We start from the raw sequence: 5,747 nt of genomic DNA, 5'->3' as shown, positions 1-5,747 counted from the left end.
TTTAGAGGATATATTAAAAATTTTGAATACTTTAAATAATTAATAGTATCCATCACTTCCTTATTTTTTATCATGTATGAAATTATGGTAATATATTATCAGACTAGTAATTATACACTGAGTTTATTGGAAGAGACAGAAAAAGAAAAAAAATAAGGGATGCGGCGCAGAGGGGAAAGCAAGAGTGCACAGTAGAGGCGTTTAGTCGACTGCTACAGGTGAGAACATTTCACTGCCTCATGCTTTACATATATGCCGATAGAGAGAGTAATGGTTGGACAAGTGTCAGCAGCGCAAATGGGTAAAGGAATATATAGGCAGAGGGTGTTTCTTTGAGAATTTTAGTTAGAGTTAATATACAAATATAGCATATTTGTTTGTGGGATACTATAATTGATCACGTTTTCTGATGCTTTGACCTAGGAGTGAGTTTTTTTTTTTTAAAGGAAAACAATAATGGTGTAATGATGACAAATAAACATAAGGAGAGTGGAATGAAATTTTGTCTTTATTAGCTTGCAACTTGATTAATAATAATAATAACTTAATAATATATTGCATGGGAAAGAATCTAAGAAGGGAATCAAAAGCGCATCACTGTTCCACGTTAGCTTTACTTTGACATAACTCGCATGTGATTACCGTCACTATTCAGATAATTTTAGGGTTTAGGCCTAAAATTCTTAGAGTAAGAATTTATAAATGGGTGTCATTAAATTCGTACTTTTATGGGAATTGTATATTTGAACAGATTTGAAATATTCGGACGCTTTATGGGAGGGCAAGGCCCTTGCAAAGTAGCTTGTGTTGACACCCAATTTTGAACGGCTGATACTCCTTTTAGGCTGTTATTTTAAAAAAATTATCAATTTCAAATGTTAGCATTTTTTACACATTATTTTCGTATCGAACAGATATTGACGTATCTTATTCGTTATTTAAAAAATATATAAATTATTTTATTATTATTTTTTATAATTTATTAATTCAAATATGAGATTTTACATGATTTTTGTCTCTTAAATATACATGCTCACAATTTACAGATACATTATCTATTATTATTGTCATTATAATTATTATTATTATTGACAATTTTATTTTATGTAACATTATTTTTCACATGCACAATTTAGTGACGTCTTATTATTTTCATTATTACATTTATCAAATAACAGCCTAACTTAAATTAATTTTCCTAATATATTTTATTCTTAGCCACTTTTGTACACTTTTGATGTCAATTTTAATCAATTTGATTCAATCAAAACTCCCAATTTATTTTTTACACATCCTAAAATTTAAATCTAATTTTTAATCTCAGCCATTGATCAAAGTTGATCTAATGGCTGAGATCAAATTCCTACTCTTCCCTTTTAAACCATCAAAAAAAAACCCTAACCCCATTTTCTAACCAACAACAGCTGCAAGTCCCTCCCTCATACTCTTTCTCTCTCTCCTCTTAGCGAAATTCGGCCAATTGTGATCGGTGAAAGCAGCCAGCAACCATCAGCCCCGGTGTCGACCTCCTCCGCCCGGTCTCTTACCGCCGTCGCCAACCAGCCGACGAAACCGGCACCACCTCCCTTGCCCCCTCTCTTGTTTTCGATCATTACTAACACCAGCCACTATGGCCGGTGAACCAGCGTCGCCCGCCGTTATTCAACCCACAAGAATCGGCCACCTCTCTTTCTTCTTCCGCACCACCAGCAAACCAGCGGAGCATAGCCGCTGCCAATAGCCTCAGCCATCGAAGATAAACACAGCCGATTCCCCTTCTTCTCCGTCTAGATGCCACCCCATCATCGTGGCTGACGAAAATAGCAACAACCGGCGAACCAGCCTCCTCCGAACACCGTCGCAACCACCATGGCTAGTGAACTAGCCGTTACTTCTTCCGTTGCCACAACAGGCTGAACCAATCTGAGAAAGCTCCACTTCTCCATCACCGATCAAGAAGCCACAATTTATTCTATTTTTCCTCACTGGAGGTGATGATCGGTGAGGTGTTGGTTGGTAACCTCTTCGATAAGGGTTGATTTTTAGAATTCATCATAGGTCTGTCTTATCTATTTTTGCTATTGTTAATTTTACGTCTTGCTTCTGCGATTTGAAATAGACTAAACTTGATTGATATTCTTGACTTTGATTTTTTTTTTGTGATTTGGATTTACTGATATGTTTAGGCTCTTACATACATGAAGTTGGTGACATTTAACTAGGTTGCTGGGGTTTTTTCAACTCTTGAAATTATTATTCTTGCTTGCGAATTGTATTATGTTTGATTTATTTGATATTGATGGAAAATTTATTTCATAAGCTGCACACTTAATATTTGCGAAAAATGATTAATATTGTTTTTACTCTTGACTTAATATTATGGAACTGATTGTGCATGTATTTTTGACGATTTGATTGGATGCATAATTAACATTTTGTGATTAAGAAATGTTCTCATATGATTAACCGACTCTTTTATCATCATTTTTATAATTAGCACTCCTTTCTCATAATGTCTGACATATTTCATATGCACATTCATGGCAAATATAATTTCTTTTATATTTTTGATTGATTCTTTCAAATATTTGCTTTTCCATTTATTCTTTGACTGATTTTACATGATTGATTGAATTTTTTATTTAAGGAAATTTGGATTGATTGATATTTTATCTTTTATTTTATTTATTTTGATTGATTTTATATTACTGAGTGTGATCTTTATATTTAAAGGAAGGTTCTGTTGATTGATTGCACAAAATATTTTCTATGTTGATTGATATCTCTCTTCCTTTTTATGTTTGGACTGATTTAAATTACTTGACTAATATAAGTTGATATTTATATTTAGAAAAAGTTTCGTTGATTGATTGACTGGTTTTATTTTCCCCTAATTGATTGATAAAAGATATTTTTTTTCCTTTATTTGTCTTGACTCCTTTACTATATAAAAAACACCTTTTTTTATTATTAGGAAACTTCTAATGCTCTCTACTCTCTCGTATACAAAAGATAGACATTGATATTCCCTCTTCTCTTTTAAACTTACTCTTGACATACTATATTTTCATACAGGACAAAGTTACTTAATTTTCTTATTTTGAGTTGAATTTCTACCTTTGGAGAACACTTAGATACCATGTGTACAAGCTTAACTATCTTTTACACAATAAATTAACATTTTATTCTTTCACACTTGCTTGACTTTGACATGTCTTTTATTCTCATGAACTTTTGCCACATTATTGTAAATGTTTGACAATTACTTTTTAACAAATAATTGTGTGACACTTAGATATCATGTCTATTGATTAATGACACAAAATAAATAATTATTTGTCTTTGCATGTTAATCACATTAATAAGTATTAATTAACTAAGAGGCTAATATGGGACAATTATGTGCTATGTGATGTCCTACTTGTTACGCTCTTCCAGTCCTAGGTAACATAGGTTTATTTTGTCTAGACCACCAAACCAAAATAGCAAAGTTCAATGCCTCTTGGATGATAGGTGGGACGATAAGTATGTCTAAAAAATGTTAGTTTTATCCTTGTCATAAAACGCCTTAAGACTTAACAACCATCCTAGGCGGGGTGGGGAGAGTAGTCATTCAGAAGTGATAATCCCAATAGATATTGACAGTAAGACTAATGACATTGTCACTTGTCTAAGAGTTCAGTCGGTGGGTCGTATAATGATTAAACAAGTTGGGGTTTTGATTTGAATGAGACCAAAAATATTTCTTTGTTTGATTTGACCAATTGTTTTCATTCTTTTATTTACTTACATGCTTATTTATTTCAGATAGTTTATTACATAAGCAGTCCCTCTTTGTGATAAATTATGTCATTTTTTTCTCCTTGCTTATCTTATTATATGTTTTTATCACTTAGATAATCAACAATTAGAAATAATAAAATAACATGTTTTGTTCATTAATTATTTCATCACTTAGTTAATATTAAGTTAATAAATCAGCAACCTTAATTTGATCCCGTAGAATCCCCACGTAAAATATGAATTCGACCGGAAACCACCTTTGTGGACCTCGAAAGGTGCCTAATACCTTCCTTTCGAGACAATTTGAACCCTTACCCAAATCTCTAGTGAACTAAGACAAAACAACAAAATAGGTTCGTAGTTGGCCTAGACCGGTGCCCTAACTCACCTTTAATTCGTTAGGTGGCAACTCTTCATTTTCACCCTTAAACAATTCCAAAAAGAGTGGTCACGTTGAATCCCGCTTTTCGCGAGAAAAACGGAGTGCGATAGAATGGCGACTCTGCTGGAGAGTATTAGGTTCTTACCATTACGAGTTTGTATTTTATGTGAGATTTTAATGCTTTCTTCTTTGTTTATTTCATGATCATCTTGCTCTTTTTCCTTTTGTTGAGTGTGTATTTTCTACATGTTGTGATTTTCGTTGTCCTTTTCCCTTTATTGCTTATTTTGATTTATTTTTTCACATGTTTTTTCCTACTCTTTTCCCTTTTTACGTATTATTTGTATTTCTCCATGTCTATTCCCTCCTCTTTTTCCCCTTTGGTTGTCTATGTGCTTTAATGTTTATTTACTTTTAGATTGTTAAGCATGTTATTGTATTTTGTTATGTGTTATGTGTTATTGCTGGCATTCCGCTCATACTTTCCTCCACTTGAAAACCTTTTTTTTCTTTTTCCGAATGGTTGCGTGAATACACGGACATTCTTTCCTGAAACACCCTTTGATAAATGTCTTGTGGATCGGTCGATCAGTGGTGCGTCAACTGTCACAAGCTTTTCCACTCTCAAGTTGTCCACTTGAGGGAACCATGTCACAAACTCACTCTTGTCCTTTAGATCTTGGCTACATAATTATTTTATTAAGGAATATGTATCGCATTCAACATAGGATGCCTTAGAAACCTTGACGCATTGAATGTTAGTTTCATTCAAAGTCTAAAGATGTTCACCACCTCAAAGGGACTCACAATTACTCGCTATGTGTTGCATTTCTATGTATGTATTGACAAGTGTCTATCTTCTTGTTTGCGTTCTTGCCTTAGTCACTCCTTATATTTAGTGTTCCTCACTTTAGAGCTCGTTATTCTTAAAATTCTTGTCATGTCATGTCCCTACAATACACTCTTAGGGCCTATTCAAAAGCCTTCAATTCATCCCCATTTGCTATTCAACTTCTACAACTCTTAAAATTTTGAAATACGTCTGACCTGATTCTTATTCCAACAAGATACGTAGGCAATCCTTTGTAAGGATGTGGTCTTCCTCTTCCTCTTCTCCCTTTATTTTACAAAACATCCTAATATTCAAAAATGTGAAACAATCGTTATCATTCCAACAATTCATCTATCAAATCATATTCTCCATATCTTTCATCTTTCCATAATGTCATAAGGGTGAAACTTAGAATTTTTTATTGAAATGACTTTTCAAAATCTTTCAAACTCTCAAACATTTCAAACTAAATACTTCAAAGTGTTCAAAACTTTGTCAGTCTTCAATTCTCCCATTTATTCAAAACAATTTCTTTAAACATTATATGCACATCTCTGTAATATCTTATCATTATTCACTTGTTCACTCAATCAGCTTCATGTATGAATTTAGTATTTAATTCTTTGTTAGAATCTATCTTTCATCTTGTGATAACAATTCATTTTTCAAGCTTAAGTTCTAGCCCACTCATTCGTCATAAAGTCCTCTTTGATAAAATGACTCATATTGACATACTATCTCTTTTCGCAT

The sequence above is a fragment of the Capsicum annuum genome, chromosome 1 (assembly GCF_002878395.1).
Source record: "Capsicum annuum cultivar UCD-10X-F1 chromosome 1, UCD10Xv1.1, whole genome shotgun sequence".
In the NCBI taxonomy this organism is placed as follows: Eukaryota; Viridiplantae; Streptophyta; class Magnoliopsida; order Solanales; family Solanaceae; genus Capsicum; species Capsicum annuum.
Note: the sequence above shows the minus strand (reverse complement) of the source record.